This window comes from Chlorocebus sabaeus, chromosome 17, assembly GCF_047675955.1.
Source record: "Chlorocebus sabaeus isolate Y175 chromosome 17, mChlSab1.0.hap1, whole genome shotgun sequence".
Lineage (NCBI taxonomy): Eukaryota > Metazoa > Chordata > Mammalia > Primates > Cercopithecidae > Chlorocebus > Chlorocebus sabaeus.
This window is the reverse complement of record NC_132920.1, coordinates 29,929,525-29,946,752: the sequence shown is the minus strand read 5'-3', so window position 1 is coordinate 29,946,752 and position 17,228 is coordinate 29,929,525. Positions and strand designations below refer to the sequence as shown.

Sequence of the window (17,228 nt, the reverse complement as noted above, 5' to 3'; positions counted from 1 at the left end):
CTGGGAAAGGAGAGGAAGGTGAGGGGTTCTGACCCCCAGGCCTCAGCCCTAACCCTGCTGAAGGTCTCCTGCTTTCCCTGAGAAGAGATAACTTATGCCCCTCCTTACCCTACCTCAGAGTGAGGGGCTCTGGCAGCCCCTCATGTTGCACATAGCACGTGTATCTCTGCCCCTTTCCAGAAGGCACCACTATAGCCACCCACTTCTGGAAGGTTCCATACCCTGCAGGCCTGGTCTCCACAAACTCCATGTCCTAGGTCTGGTCCTCCCCATCCTGCTGCCAGGTCAGTGTGATCTCCGCAAGGTAGAAGCCTAGGGATCAACTCCTCAGGGTGGCCTTGTGGTCAGAGACGGGGTGCTGGGTCACGTGTGCCTTTGGGGGATCTGAGGGGAAGAGTCAGAAAATTCAGGCACTTTGCATTCCTCATGGGACACTCCAGCAGCACACATGTGACCATCCTGAGAATGGACAGGACACCTTGGGTGGGGAAGGGAGCACAGAACCCAGATACCAGCCTGAACACAGGAATCTGGGATAATCTCCTATTCCTTGGAAAGTTCGAGTCTCTGACAGGGAAGCAGGGACTTCTGGTCCTGACCTGAGTGGAGGCCGAGGGACTCAGAAGAGCTGGAATCGGAGCCACAGACACACTGAGTGTGTGAGAGAGAACAAGGCCTGAGAGGAGAAGTCCTGGTACCCAAGGCTGCTGTAGGGGTCAAAAGCGACCACGGATCAGTATTCCAGGGACTGTCTTCCCCTCCATTTCCTCAGGAACTTCATTCCTTAATTGTCCCGGAGAGCAGGGTGGGCTCTCAGAGTCACTCTCTGGTACAGGATCTGGAAACCCATGATTCTTCCCATTCAGGACCAGAGGGAGGGCGATTTTCTAGTGTTGATTCCATTTTCCTACCCTCCTGGTGGCACGCCAGCCTGGGAGATATACAGGAGACGAGGGAGGCGCCCCGTGGCCCCTGGTATCTGAGTGCTGCAGCGTCTCCTTCCTGCTCTCCAGGTGTCTGCGGAGCCACTCCATGCACTCGCCCTCGCCCTCGGGTAGGCCCCAGCCTGCTCTGAGTATTTGTCCGCCTCCCACTTGCATGGGGAGATGTGAGCCGCTGTGTTCGCGGCGGTCCAGGAGCGCAGGTCCTCGTTCAGGGCGATGTAATCCTTGCCATCGCAAGCGAACTGTTCATACCCGCGGAGGAGACGCCCGTCGGGCCCCACGTAGCAGCCGTGCATCCTCTGAATGGTGTGAGAACCATGGCCCCGGCCCCGCGGTCAGCCCTGAACACCGAGCCCCGCTCCCGCCCCGACCAACCAGCAAGGATTTTGGCCTAAACTGGAAATTAAACCGGGTAAAGGTGCCCGAGTTTCTTCCCTGGTCGAGGGTCTGGCCAGGTCCAGATCTACCCATCTCTGGGTGGATCTCAGACCCAGAGACTCTGGGGGATCTGGGCCGTCCGTGGGGGATGGGGAGGGATCGTGACCTGCGCCCCGGGCTGGGGCCACTCACCGGCCTCGCTCTGGTAGTAGTAGCCGAGCAGGGTCCGCAGGTTCTCTGGGGAAATCTGTGCGTGGCCCTTGGCGTTCCGTGTCTCCCGGTCCCAATACTCCAGCCCCTCCTGCTCCACCCACGGCGCCCGCGGCTCCATCCTCGGACGCACCGCGTCGCTGTCGAACCGCACGAACTGCGTGTCGTCCACGTAGCCCACGGAGATGAAGCGGGGCTCCCCACGGCCGGGCCGGGACACGGCGGTGCTGAAATACCTCATGAAGTGGGAGCCTGGGCGCGAGGAGGGGCTGAGACCCACCCAACCCTTCTCCTGGCGCGGCTTCCCGGTCCTGAGCCCCCGCCTGGAGGGCCCCTCACTCCTCCCCGCAGAGGCCCTTTCCCTCCAGCCCCCGCACTCACCGGCCCAGGTCTCGGGCCCCCGAGAGCAGCAGGAGGGTGGTTCGGGGCGCCATGACCCGCATCCTCCGCGCCTGGGGAGTATCTGAGTCCCGGTGGGTGCGCGGGTACACTAGTGCCGGGATCGCGGCGACACTGATTGGCTTCTCTAAAAACCCGGAACCCAATGGGAGAAGTGGGATCACATCACAAGTATCCAGGAAAAAGGTTGGGAGAACAGAAACTCAGGGGAGTGGACAATCCCCAACCCTGCGCCTCCCCAGTGCAGTCATCGCCCTCGGGGTCTGAGACCCAGAGAGCCACGCCTGAGACCTGGGACTTTGTCCTGATCCCTCTTTTCCTACACCAGCCTCTTTATCATACTGTCTGCCTGAGTCCTGGTCAAGGATCTGTCTGTGGAAACCGGGGAGAGAACCCCCAGGCTGGGCCCAGCCTGTTCCCATTCACTCATCCTGAAATCCTCATCCCTGAACTGGACTTCCCACTCCTTACCTCTCCCGTTGGGTTACCCTAGAAGAAAACTCACCCCAGGGAACTTTGATGCCAGAGAGTGCGCTCGCCCTGGGAATGGCGGTGTAGAGAAAAGGGTTTTCTCTTTAAACCTGGTGAAGTTGTGGCTGAAGGCACAAGATAGAGATTCTCATAGTGACCAGGTTTGTTTGTTTATTAATACAGTGGTTAGCACAATCTAACCCCTGAATGATCAGGATTCTAATCTGTAAAAGACCTAATTTTGCTTGCTTCATATATAAGTGTATCCAAACAGCACTGCAGTTCGAGTCACAAAGCTTCTAAGTTTACTTTCCCAGACTGTGGATCCATGATTCTGGGTTGTTGCATTTAAAATTATCTTCATTCCATAGCCCGAGTTTCCCTGTGTGAGTCCAGGACATCTCAATACAAAGAAGCAGGATTTGTTACTGCATATTGTAACAAGGAGCCTCAAAATTGCACTGAAGTCAAAATGCCTGTCATCAATGCTTAAGCACTGCTTGTTTTTATGAATTATGCACATCTAAGCAGTGTGCATATTTTATTTGCATACTTGGTATATTTTTACTCTTATGTTTTTAATCATGAGGAGGTCATTAGTTTTTCACAGTCCCACAAAATGTATTAAATACCGAATGCAAAGGACCCCCTGCTAGGATCTTCCACTGCTTTAGAATTATTTCCCTTTGCTCCTTTTCCTCACCTCCTGCTTCTCCAGCCATTCTCTCTGCTCCTCTCATCCCTCACACCCTCCCCTCCCCTTAGTCCCTGCCACCCTGTCACTCCTGAATTGTGGCACTAACACTGTCCCTCACTTCCTGCCCATGTCTGTTCTCCCCACAGTGCTCAGCGGTCCTGCTAATGTGACTCAGGTCGTGTCATTTCTTCACTTAAAATGGCTGGGTTTTGGTCTACCACTTTGCTATATGTTTTCAATTTGTCTCATTTTTTTGGTTTCTATTCCTCCTTTCCTACTTTCTTATGTGTTAAGTAAACGTTTGTTAGTTTATGGTTTTAATTCTCCTAGTGGCTTTTAGCTATATTTCTTTACACTAATTTTTTATTGTTGTAAGAATTGAAACCCAATTCCTTGACTTTTCACAGTGAAGTTCAGGTAATATTAAGCAGCTGCATCCAGCAAAATAAAGGACACTTGTAACAGTGTAGTTTCATTTAACCTACCATTATGTTACTATTGTTGTATATATTACATCAATATACTTTATAAACTCAATAATACAGTAATACTTTAAGCATTCATATTGTCATTAAGAAAATGAGTGTGTATGTGATCTGTGTATGTGCATAATTTCTGTTGTTAATTGTTCCTTTCTATATACCTAGGTCACCATCTAGTATCATTTCCCCTCAGCCTGAAGAACTTCCTTCAAAATTATATGTAGTACAAGACCCCTAGGAAATGAACATTTTTTGATTTTTGATGATGAAAAAGTGTCTTCATTTTTGCCTTCTTCCCCACCTTTTTTTTTCCCCTTATTGGGGCATTTATGTATAATAAAACTCACCAGTTTTAGCTGCAATGTTTTATGAATATTGGTAATTATTTATAGTCATGTAACTACCACATTGCCCAGATAGAGAACAGTTTCTTTTCCCTAAAAGCTTTGTTCATGCCCCTTTCTAGTTAATCCTTGCCTCCTACCCTCACCTGCTTCCCTTCACTCAACCACTGCTCTGCTTTGTTACTGTAATAATGAAATTTCTAGAATTTCATGGACGTGCAATCATGTTATGTAGTCCTTTGTTTAGTCTCTCCCTTGGCATAACAGTATCTCCATGTAGTTAAGAGTAATAATATTTCATTCATTTTTGTTGCTGAGTAGCTGCTGAGTATTGTTGGAATTCCAGTTTATTCATTGGTTTGTCTATTCTCCAGCTGATAAACATGTGGGTTATTTCCGGTTAGGGTCTGTTATTAATGAAGCCACTATAAATAACTGACTACAAGTCTTTGCATGGCCTTACATTTTCATTTCCTTTGGATAAATATTTGTGGAATTGTTGGGTGATATGATAAATGGATGGGTAGCTGTTTTAAGAAATTGCCATATTATTTTACAAATTGACTGCAACTTTATTTTTACGTTCCTACCAACAATGAGAGATTTTTATTTTTTCCATATTCTTACCAGTATTTACAATTATCATGTCTTTTTAACTTTATTCTAGGTGATGTGTGATGGTTTCTCACAGTGGTTTTAACTTGCACTTCTTTGATGATTAGTATCGTTGCTAACTTGTCATGTTTGTCTAAGAGATTTATTACGTAGTTTTTGTGAACAATTTTGCAAATTTAATTATTAATTCCAGAGACTTTCAGAATTCCTTGTTTTCTACATATGTAATTAGGCTGAGAAAGATTCCTTCCTTTCCTATTTTTTTTTCTTTTTAAAATTCTTTGTAGTTAGTAAAGACAGGGGTCCACTATGTTGCTCAAGCTAGTCTCTAACTCCTGAACTAGTGATCCTCCCACCTTGGCCTCCCAAAGTGCTGGGATTGCAGGCATGAGGCACCACACTTGGTCCTTTTATTGGTCTTTTATTTCATTTTCTTGCCATATTGCACTGGTTAGGACGCTCATAAGGTGTTTTAAACAAAAATGAGGAAAGCCACATCTTTGCTTTGTTGCTGATCTTAGGAAGTAAGCATCTGGCCTTTCATAATTGAATATGAGGGTAGCTGTAAACTTTTCGTGGATGTTCTTAACCACATTGAAGATACTGCTTTCGATTTTTAGTTTGCTGAGATATTTTGTCATGAAAGTCTTGATTTTGTAAGTGCTTTTTCTGCATCAACTATAATAACTATGCAACATTTGTTCTATTAGGTGAATTGTATTGTTTAATTTTCAGATGTTAAACCAACCTTACTTTCCCATGAAAAAAAAACAATGTGGCATGGCATATTATTCATTTTATGTATATCTTAATTGGATAACATTTTGTATAGAATTGTGAGTCTGTATTCAAGAGGAATATTTGTTCTTGATTCTTTTTCTCGTGATGTTCTTGTCTGGGATTTTTATATGGATAATGTTGGTGATATGGTTTGGCTCTATGTCCTCACACAAATCTTATCTTGAATTGTACTCCCATAATTCCCACGTGTTGTGGGAGGGACCCAGTGGGAGATAATCTGAATCATGGGGTCGGTTTCCCCCATACTGTTCTCGTGGTGAATAAGTCTCGTGAGATCTGATGGTTTTATCAGGGGTTTCTGCTTTTGCATCTTCCTCATTTTCTCTTGTTACCGCCATGTAAGAACTGCCTTTCACCTCCTGCCATGATTCTGAGGCCTCCCCAGGTGGAATTCTAAGTACAATTAAACCTCTTTTTCTTCTCAGTCTTGGGTATTTATCAGCAGCGTGAAAACGGACTAATACAGTAAATTAGTACCAGTAGAGTGGGGCACTACTGAAAAGATACCCGAAAATGTGGAATCGACTTTGGAACTGGGTATTAGGCAGAGGTTGGAACAGTTTGGAGGGCTCAGAACAAGACAGGAAAATGTGGGAAAGTTTGAAACCTCCTAGAGACTTGTTGAATGGCTTTGACAAAAATGCTGATAGTGATATGAACAATAAGGTCTAAGCTGAGGTGGTCTCAGATGGAGATCAGGAACTTGTTGGGAGCTGGAGCAAAGGCGACTCTTGTTACGTTTTAGCAAAGACTGGTGGCATTTTGCCCTTGCCCTAGAGATTTGTGGAACTTTGAACTTGAGAAAGATGATTTAGGGTATCTGGTGGATAAAATTTCTAAGCAGGAAAGCATTTAAAAGGTGACTTGGGTGCTGTTAAAAGCATTCCATTTTAAAAGGGAAACAGCATAAAAGTTCAGAAAATTTGCAGCCTGACGATGCAGTCTGAGGAGAAACTCAAGCTGGCTGCAGAAATTTGCGTTAAGTAACAACAAGCCAAACGTTGATCCCCAAGACAATGGGGAAAATGTCTCCAGGGCATGCCATAGGTCTTCATGGTAGCCCCTCCCATCACAGATCCAGAAGCATAGGAGGAAAAAATGGTTTCATGGTCCAGGCCCAGGGTCCCCATGCTGTGTGTGTGTTGCTTAGGGACTCAGTGCCCTGCGTCCCAGATGCTCCCACTGTTGCTAAAAGTGGCCAAGGTACAGCTTGGCCTATGGCTCCAGAGGGTGCAAGCTTTAAGCCTTGACAGCTTCCACTTGGTTTTGAGCCTGCAGGTCCACAGCAGTCAAGAATGGAGGTTTGGGAACTTCCACCTAGATTTCAGAAGATGTATGGAAATACTAGGATGCCTAGGCAAAACTTTGCTGCAGGGCAGGGCCTTCATGGAGAACCTCTGCTAGGGCAGTGTGGAGGGGAAATGTGGGGCTGGAGCCCCCCCGCCAGAGTTTTACTGCCTAGTGGAGCTGTGAGAAGGCCACGATGCTCCAAACCCCAGAATGGTAGATCCACCAACAGCTTGCACTGTGCACCTGGAAAAGTCACACTCAACGCCAGACTGTAAAAGCAGCTGGGAGGGAGTATGTACCCTGCAAAGCCACAGGGGCAGAGCTGCTCAAGATATGGGGACCTACCTCTTGCATCAGCATGACCTGGATGTGAGACATGGAGTCAAAGGAGATCATCTTGGAGCTTTAGAATTTGACTGCCCCACTGGATTTAGGACTTGTATCGGCCCTGTAACTCCTTTGTTTTGGCCACTTCCTTCATTTGGCATACCTGTATTTACCCAATACCTGTACCCTCACTGTATCTAGGAAGTAACTAGCTTGCTTTTGATTTTACAGGCTCATAAGCAGAAGAGACTTGCCTGTCTCAGATGAGACTTGGGATGGTGGACTTTTGGGTTAATGCTGAAATGAGGAAAGACTGGGGGATTGTTGGGAAGACATGATTGGTTTTGAAATGTAAGGACATGAGATTTGGAGGGGCCAGGGGCAGAATGATATGATTGGGCTCTGTGTCCCCACCCAAATCTCATCTTGAATTATATTCCCATAATTCTTACTTGTTGTAGGAGGGACCCAGTGGGAGATAATTTGAATCATGGGGGCTGTTTCCCCTATACTGTTCTTGTGGTATTAAATAAGGTTCACAAGATCTGATAGTTTGTTTTGCTCTTTCCCCCAGGCTGGAGTACAATGAATGGCGTGGTCTCAGCTCACTGCAACATCCACCTCCCGGGTTCAAGTGATTCTTCGTCCTCAGCCTTATGAGTAGCTGGGATTACAGGTGCCCTCCACCAAGTCCAGCTAATTCTTTTGTATTTTTAGTAGAGACACGGTTTCACCATCTTGGTCAGGCTGGTCTCAAACTCCTGACCTCAGGTGATCCACCCACCTCGGCCTCCCAAAGTGCTGGGACTACAGGCGTGAGCCACCTTGCCCAGCTGATCTGATGGTTTTATCAAGGTTTCTGCTTTTGCATCTTCCTCATTTCCTCTTGCCGCTATGTAAAAAATGCCTTTCACCTCCTGCCATGATTCTGAGGCCTCCCCAGCCATGTAGAATTCTAAGTCCAATTAAACTTTTTTCTTCCCAGTTTCCAGTATGTCTTTATCAGCAGCATGAAAACTGACTAATACAGCTCGCTTCATAAATTGAAAATTGTTGCCTCCTTTAATTTCTAAAAGGTATGTGTAAAATTGATGTTATTTCTAAATTATTTGATACAATTCATCAGTGAAGCCTTCTGGACCTGGAGTTTCCCATAATGAGGATTTTGATTACAAATTCAATTTCTACAATCAGTATATGACTGGCCACATTTTCTATCTCTTCTCAGGTCAGTTTTCATAAGTTTTCTCTCTCAAGGAAATTGTTCATTTCATTTGCTTGTCAAACTTACTGACATGAGATTATCAGTATTTTTGAGATCTAGAGAATGTGCACTGATGTTCATTTTTTCTTGACATTGTTAATGTGCATCTTTTTGTCTTGATCAGTCTAGCTAGAAATTTATACAGTGTACTGATTTTTCCCCATAGAACCAATATTTGGGTTCACTAAAATTCTATCTTTCTGCTTCATTTTTTCTATCATTATTTTCTTCCTTCTGCATGCTTTGGTTTAATTTGTTCTTCTTTGTTTCTTATAGCAGAAACTAATTTGCTAATTTGAGACCTACCTTCTTTCTTAATATAAACATTTAAGGATATCGATTTTTTCTCTAGTACTACTTCAGCTGCATCTCATACATTTGATTTGTGTTTCATTATCCTTCAGAATACAGAAGACTTTCTAATTTCTCTAGTGATTTCCTCTTTGAATAAATTGTCATTCAGAATTTTGATGTTAATTTCCAACGCTTGGTATTTTCATGATCATCTGTCTTAGTCAATCTGGGCAGTTATAACAGAATACCATAGTCTATGTGGCTTGCAAACAACAGAAATCTATTTCTCACAGTTCTGGAGGCTGGGAAGTCAAAGATCAAGGCCTGGGAAGAGTCAGTGTATGGTAAAGGCTGCTTCCTGATTCATGGATGTTTTCTTTTCTTGGTGTCCTCACATGGTGGAAGGGGCAAGGAGCTCTCTGGGGTCCCTTTTACAAGGGCATTCATCTCATTGAGGGTTTTTGCCTTCATTGCATAATCACTTCCTAATGGCTCTACCTCCAAACACCATCACATTAGAGATTAGGTTTCAATTCTGAGTTTAAGGATGACAAAAGCATTCAGTCCCACAGGATCATCTTATTGTTAGAGATTTCTAATGTATTTCCATTATGGTCAGAAAATAAATTCTGTATGATTTGAATGTTTTCAAATTTATTGTTTTATGACCTGAAATACTGTTTCTCCTGGTAAATATATCATTCATACTTGAGATAATATGTATTTTTCATTGATGCACATATGTATATAAATAAATTAAGTCTGGGTGCTTGTTAATGCTTTTCAATTTTCTATGTCTTTGCTAAATTTTTCTTAGTTATATTCATAGCTCAAAAAAAGCTTTAAAATCTATAATCATGTTTGTAGAATTCTCCACTTCTCTAATTTTGTTAATTTTTCTTCATGAACTCTGAAGACTTGCTATTGGACCCATTTCTGGTTGCATGTCTTTCTGTTGGGAATTTACCCTTTCATTTATGAAGTGCCTCTTTTTCTTTCTGGTAATATATATTATTTGAAAGTCTTTTACTGGTAGTAAAATAACCATTTCAACCCCCCATGCTTACTGTTTGTATGGCACTGCTTTTTCCATCAATTTTTATTTATCTGTGTCTTCATATTGAAATTGCATGTTTAACATGCAGATGTGTGTTCATTGCAGCAGTAGTCACGATAGCAAAGACATGGAATCAACCTAAATGCCCATCAACGGTAGACTGGCTAAAGAAAATCTGGCACATATGTACTGTGGAACACTATGCCGCCACAAAAAAAAATGAGATCATGTACTTTGCAGGAACATGGATGGAGCTAGAGGGCATTATCCTTTGCTAACTAATACAGGAACAGAAAACCGATTGCCACATATTCTCAGTTATGAGTGGGAGCTAAATGATGAGAACATATGGACATATAGAGGAGAACAACACATACTGAGGCCTACTTGAAGGTAGAGGGTGGAAGGAGGGAGAGGATCAAGAAAATAATGAATGGATGCTAGGCTTAATACCTGGGTGGGTACTAATGGGTACAGAAACTACATGACAAACTCCCATGATACAAATTTACCTATGTAAAAAATCTGCACAGGTACCCTGAACTAAAAATAAACGTTAAATTAAAAAAGAAAGAAAGAAAGTTCATGTCTTGAAAAGAGCATATGATTGGGTTATTCTTTTCTTTAATTCAGTCACAGAATCTCTGCCCTTAATTGGAGTGTTGATTTATACAAGCTTTTGTCATTATTGATATGATAGGTTTTTAAAAACCTCAGTTTTCGTTTCTCTGTTTCTCTCGTCCTGACCAATGACTTCTCATCAGAAACCAGAGAAACAAAGTAGAATAACATCTTTAAAGTGCTGGAAGAAAAAAAAGGTCAACTAAGGATTCTATATCCAGTACAGATGTCCTTCAAGATAAAGGCAAAATAAGGAGATATTTCAGGTAAAAGAAAATTAAGAGAATCTGTCACCAGCAGATCTGTACAATAAAAATTGGTAAAGACAATTTTTCAGGCTAAAAACAAATACCAAGTGGAAAATGAAATTATCAGAAAAGATTAAGATGTCAGAAATGGTAGATATTAAGTGCAAAAGGCTATCTTGCTCCCCCCTCCCCCGATTTAATCTTACTTTATATATATAGAACTGTTTAAAGGTAAAATAAGAAGCCTTTCTTATGGGGCTTATAATCCATGTAAATATATTACATATATTTTTAGTATAAAAGATGGACATCATATAGAAGATAAATGGTTGTAATATTTCTATATTTATGTGAACTAGTACATTATTAACTGAAAGTGGGCTGTGAAATGTTAAGAATGAGTTAAGTTCTGAAGGAAATCAAGACACAAAAAAATACTCAATAGATCAACAAATTCAGGAGATGGTTTTTTGAAAAAATTAATAGGATAGGCTGCTAGCTAGACTAATAAGGAAGAGAGGCGATCCCAATAAGCACAATTAGAAATGACAAAAGAGATGTTACCACTGACTCTGCAGAAATAAAAATAACCATCAGAAGCTACTATGAACACCTGTATGCACACAAGCTAGAAAACCTAGGAGATAAATTCCTGGAAACATACACCCTCCCAAGACTGAACCAGGAAGAAATTGATTCCTTGCAAGGACCAATAATGAGCTCCAAAACTCAATCTGTAATACATAGCCTACCAACCGAAAACAGTCCTGAACCTGATGGATTCACAGCTGAATTCTACCAGATGGACAAAGAAGAGCTGGTACCATTCCTACTGAAACTATTCCAAAAAAATACAAGAGGAGGAGCTCCCCAACTCATTCTATGAGGCCAGCATCATCCTGATACCAAAACCTGGCAGAGACAAAACAAAAAAACAAAACTTCAGGTCAATATGTTTGATGAACATTGATGCAATAATCCTCAACAAAGTACTTGCAAACCAAATCCAGCAGCCCATCAAAAAGCTAATCCACCACGTCAAGTAGGCTTCATATCCAGGATGCAAGATTGACTCAACACATGCAAATCAATTAAGTGTGATTCATCACATACATAGAACTAAAGACAAAAATCACATGATTATCTTAATAGATCCAGAAAACCTTTTGATAAAATTCAACATTTCTTTATGTTAAAAACACTCAATAGCAAGTGCCGTGAACCACGTGGGTCCCTGGAGCGTTTTGGGTCCTGGCAGCTGCAGCGGGAGTTCGAACCTAAGCAACTGGAAGGCACCATGGCCAACTGTGAGCATACCTTCATTGCGATCAAACCAGATGGGGTCTAGCGGGGTCTTGTCGGAGAGATTATCAAGCGTTTTGAGCAGAAAGGATTCCGCCTTTTTGGTCTGAAATTCATGCAAGCTTCTGAAGACCTTCTCAAGGAACACTACATTGACCTGAAGGACTGTCCATTCTTTGTTGGCCTGGTGAAATACATGCACTCAGGGCCTGTAGTTGCCATGGTCTGGGAGGGGCTGAATGTGGTGAAGACAGGCCGAGTCATGCTCGGGGAGACCAACCCTGTGGACTCCAAGCCTGGGACCATCCGTGGAGACTTCTGCATACAAGTTGGCAGGAACATTATACATGGCAGTGATCCCGTGGAGAGTGCAGAGAACGAGATCAGCTTGTGGTTTCACCCTGAGGAATTGGTAGATTACACGAGCTGTGTTCAGAACTGGATCTATGAATGACAGGAGGGCAGGCCACAATGCTTTTCACATCCATTTCCCCTCCTTCCCATGGGCAGAGGACCAGGCTGCAGGAAATCTAGTTATTTAAAGGAACTTCGTCATACTTTGGAAGGAAGCTCTTGGAGCTGTGAGTGCTCCCTGTACAGTGTTACCATCCCCTACCATCTGATTAAAATGCTTCCTCCCAATGTTTAAAAATAAAATAAACTAGGTATTGAAGGAACATACCTCAAAATAATAAGAGCCATCTATGACAAACCAACAGCCAACATCATACTAAATGGGGGAAGCATTCCCCTTGAAACCCAGCACAAGACAAAGCTGCCTTCTCTTTGTCTTGGCAAAATGAAAGAAATAAAGGGCATCTAAATAGGAAGAGGGGATGTCAGACTAACCGTTTGTAGTTGACTACCAGCAAATATTCCCTCAAGGCCCACAGGCTCTTGTATCAGCTCATGGTGAATGCTGCCTACTAGTCTTTAATCGGTTAAAACGTATAATATGTTTCACTTGTGTATTAGTCTGTTTTCACACTGCTGGTAAAGACATACTCGAGACCGGGCAATTTACAAAAGAAAGAGGTTTAACGGAGTTAACAGTTCCACATGGCTGGGGAGGCCTCACGATCATGGTGGAAGGCAAGGAGGAGCAAGTCACATCTTGCGTGGATGGCAGCAGGCAAGGAGAGAGCTCGTGCAGGAAAACTCCATTTTTTTAAAAACCATCAGGTCTTATTTGGGTGCGGTGGCTCACGTCTGTAATTCCAGCACTTTGGGAGGCTGAGGCAGGGGGATCACGAGGTCAACAGATCGAGACCATCTTGGCCAACACGGTGAAACCCCGTCTGTACTAAAAATACAAAAATTAGCTGGGCGTGGTGGTACGTGACTATAGTCCCAGCTACTCGGCAGGCTGAGGCAGGAGAACCGCTTGAACCCAGGAGGCGGAAGTTGCAGTAAGCCAAGACTGCACCACGGCACTCCAGCCTGGAGAGAGAGCAAGAGTCCCTCTCAGAAAAAAAAAAAAAAAAAAAAAAAAAAAAAAAACAGAAAAACCCCATCAGATCTTATGAGACTCATTCACTATCAGTTTGGTCCTCCCCGTCCCACACCCATGTCAGTGTGATCTCCACAGGGTAGAAGCCCAGGGCCCAGCACCTCAGGGTGGCCTCATGGTCAGATGGGGTGGTTGATCACGTGTGTCTTTGGGGGGTCTGAGGGGAAGAGTCAGAAAATTCAGACACTTTGCACTCCGCGCCCATGTGACCATCCTGAGAATGGACAGGACACCTGGGGTCGGGGAGAGAGCGCAAAACCCAGACACCAGCCTGGGATTTATCACAGGAATAATTATTACAGGAATCTGGGATAATGTTCCTATTCCTTGGAAAGGTCTAGAATCTGGATAACGCAGCCTAGGTTGAGAGGCTCCAGGTCTCTGAGGACTTAAGCTTCTGACCCAGGTAGAAGCCAAGAGACGCAGAAAGGCTGAAATCAGACCTCCAAAGACACTGAGTGTGAGGCAGAGAACCAGGTCTGAGAGAAAATCGCCCTGTGGTACCCAAAGCTGCTGTGGGGGACAAAGGGAGTCACTGATCAGTATTCTAGGTATTGTCTTCCCCTCCATTCCCTCAGAGACTTCATCACTTAATTGTCCCTCAGAGTTACGTCTCAGGATATGAAACCCAGAGGGAGAGTGATATTCTACCATTGATCCCATTTTCCTCCCCTCCTCGTGGGAGGCCAGCCAGATCTACAGATCAGCGAGACGCCCCACCGCCCCTGGCACCCGCCGGCTATAGGGTCTCCTTCCCGTACTCCAGGTATCTGTGTAGGGACTACACACACGGGCCCTCCAGGTAGGCCCTGGATTGCTCTGCCTCTTCGACCTACTCCTACTTGGGCTCAGTGATCTGAGCCGCCGTAGTCCAGGAGCACAGGTGCTCGTTCAGGGCGGGGTAATCCTTGTAGTCTCAGGCATGCTGCACATACCCGCGGAGGAAGCGGTCCTTGGAACCTACTACTCGGCCAAACATCTCCTGGAAGGTGTGAGACCCTGGCCCCTCCCCCACCCTCAGCCCCGCCCACTAAGCCCCGCCCCCATCCAATGCACTCGCGGCGATTTTCGCTTACACTGAAAATGAAACCCGGTAAACGCGCCTGGGGCTCTCCCAAGTCGAGGCTCGGGACAGGTCCCGCAGCCTCGGGGTGGATCTCGGACCTGGACCCGGGGCGACCCGGGCCGTCCGTAGGGGACGGGGAGAAGTCGTGACCTGCGTCCCGGGCTGGGGTCACTCACCGGCTTCGCTCTCGTAGTAGCGAAGCAGAGTCTGCAAGTTCCCTTGGAAAGTCTCTGCGTGGGTCTTGGCGCTTCGTATCTCCCGGTCCCAATACTCTGGCCCCTCCTGCTCCACCCACGGCGCTCGCGGCTCTATCCTCCGACTCGCGGCGTCACTGTCGAACCGCACGAACTGCGTGTCCTCTACGTAGCCCATGGCGATAAAGCAGGGCTCCCCACGGCCGGGCCGGGACACGGTGGTGCTGAAATACTGAGAGGTGACAACGTGCTAGCAGTCCTCACTCCCAGCGCCTCCTCGGCCTCGGCGTCCACTCTAGTGGCGCTTAGAGGAGCCCTTCAGCCCGCCACGGCACCGTGGGAGCCCCTCTCGTCTGGCTGAGACCAGAGCCGCCTCCCTCTGCTTGCGGGGAGGTGTGCAGGGAGAGGCGCGGGCGGGAGCCGGGGCTGCGAGCAGCGCTCGCGGGCCAGTGTAAGTTCCGGCAGGCGCAGGCGCGGGCTCGGCGGGCCCCCGCACACTGAAAGGCCGGCGCCGCCCGCCCAGGGTAGTGAGGGGTTTAGCACCCAGGCCAGCAGCTGTGGAGGTTCCGCCGGGTCTCCCAGCAGTGCCGGCCCGCCGGCGCTGCACTCAAATTCTCGCCAGGTTTAGCTGCCTCCCCGCGGGGCAGAGCTCGGGACCTGCAACCCCCGTGTGTGAGCTCCCCACAGCGGTGGGCTCCCGCGCGGCCTGAGCCTCCCCGACGGGCGCTGCCCCCTGCTCAGTGGCGGCCAGTCCCATCGCAGCCTGAGAGCTGAGAAGTGCAGGCGCGGCTCCGGACTCGCTGGCAGCTACACCTGCAGCCCCGGTGCAGGATCCACTTGGTGAACCCAGTCGGGCTCCTGAGCCGCATGGGGACTCGGAGAACTTTTATATCTAGCCGGAGGATTGTATGTGCACCAATCAGCACTCTGTTTCTAGCTCAGGGTTTGTAAATACACCAATCAGCATTCCGTGTCTAGCTTAGGGTTTGTGAATACACCAATTGGTACTCTGTATCTAGCTAACCTAGTGGAGACTTGGAGGACTAGCACTCTGTGACTCTGTGTCTATCGCAAGGATTGTAAATGCACCAATCAGCACTCTGTGTCTAGCTCAGGGTTTGTAAATACACCAATTGGTACTCTGTATCTAGCTAACTCTGTATCTAGCTGACTAGCACTGCGTGACTCTAGCTCAAGGATTGTAAACGCACCAATCAGCACTCTGTCAAAATGGACCAATCAGTTCTCTGTAAAAAGGACCAATCAGCTCTCTGTAAAATAGACCAATCAGCAGGATGTGGGTGGGGTCAGATAAGGGAATAAAAGCAGGCTGCCTGGGCTGGCTAGCTGTAGTTTCTTTGGGTGCGCATGCACGGTGGAGTATTGTGGGTGGTTTGTTGTGTTATGTGTAGTTTCCTTCATGAGCTATAACAATGCAGAGGTTTGCAGCTTTACCACTGTAAAGGAATGAGACCACGAACCCACCGTAGATGAATGAACAACTCCAGACAGGTTGCTTTTAAGAGCTATAGCACTCACCATGGAAGGTTTGCAGCTTCACTCCTTCTGAGTTGGAGTCTTGTCTCTCACGCTGGAGTGCAGTGGCATAAGATGCCGGCTCGATGCAACCTTTGCTTCATTTTTGAGTAAGTGGGACCACAGGCGCCCACCACCAGGACCGGCTGCTTTTTTTGTATTTTTAGTAGAGAAGGGGTTTTCACTGTGTTAAGATGTACAGCTTCACTTTTGACAGTATAGAGCACGAATCAATCAGAATGGAAAAAGTTTCAGATCAGTCTGAACAGATAACACCAATCTTTAGGGATTGTTAACACTGCGAGGGTGTACGGATTCATTCGTGACATCAGTGAGACCACAGAACACGAATTACAAACGAAGTGTGGAGCCTGGGAATGAGGGACTGAGGCCCGCCCAACCCTCCTGGCGGGGCTCCGCGGGCTGGGCGCGTCTCTCGCTCCTAGCTACAAAGGCGGTTTCTTTCCCGACCCTGCACTTACCCACGTAGGTCTCGGTCTCAGTCAGGGCCAGAGTCCCTGGGAGCAGCAGCAGCAGGAGGAGGGTGCGGGGCTTCACGAGCCCCTCCTCGGGATCTGCAGAAAGTCTCAGTCCCATAGGTTGCGACAGGGGGAAGAAACTTCTGGGCATGGGGAATCTGCAAGGCCGGGCTTCCCTGATGTAGACACGGCTGTCAGGCAGGACCTGAGACCCTGAGAGCGGTGGTCCTGCCGGAGGACCTGCGATTTCGCCCTGACCCTTCTGCGCCGAGTGGTCTTTGTCACACTGCCTCCCTGTAGTCCTGGCCCAGTCGTTGGTTCTCAAAAGCTTTGGTTTTATGATCCCTATGTGCTCTTAGGAATTAGCGAAGATGCCAAAAGTAATTGTTTTCATCTGTTAATATTTACCATATTAGAATTTAAAACTTTAAATAATTGATCTAGAGTGTTAATAACCCATTACATGTTAGAAATATTTTCATGAGAAATAACTATTTACCAAAATAATACAGCGAGAAGAGTATTTTTTTACATTTTACATGCTTACAAGTTTTCTTCCGGTCTATCGTTAGACTAGTGGATTTTCATAGCTGTTTCTGCATGTAATCTGTTACTTTGATAGAAGTTTATGAAAAAAATCCAGCCTTACCCAAAGTTGTAGTAGGTTTTTTAAAAAAAATATATATATATATATATAAA

General features: G+C 46.0%; 4 pseudogenes; 1 reads left to right on the top strand and 3 right to left on the bottom strand.

The window, feature by feature from the left end:
* Positions 1 to 28: 28 nt before the first annotated feature.
* Positions 29 to 7,540, bottom strand: LOC119618256 (HLA class I histocompatibility antigen, alpha chain G-like; annotated as a pseudogene).
* On the bottom strand, positions 379 to 1,276 carry LOC103221855 (patr class I histocompatibility antigen, B-2 alpha chain pseudogene; annotated as a pseudogene).
* A 4,184-nt stretch (positions 7,541 to 11,724) lies between the features above and the next one.
* On the top strand, positions 11,725 to 12,385 carry LOC103221854 (nucleoside diphosphate kinase A pseudogene; annotated as a pseudogene).
* Positions 12,386 to 13,993: 1,608 nt separating this feature from the next.
* Positions 13,994 to 16,647, bottom strand: LOC140708908 (popy Class I histocompatibility antigen, A-1 alpha chain-like; annotated as a pseudogene).
* Positions 16,648 to 17,228: the final 581 nt, after the last annotated feature.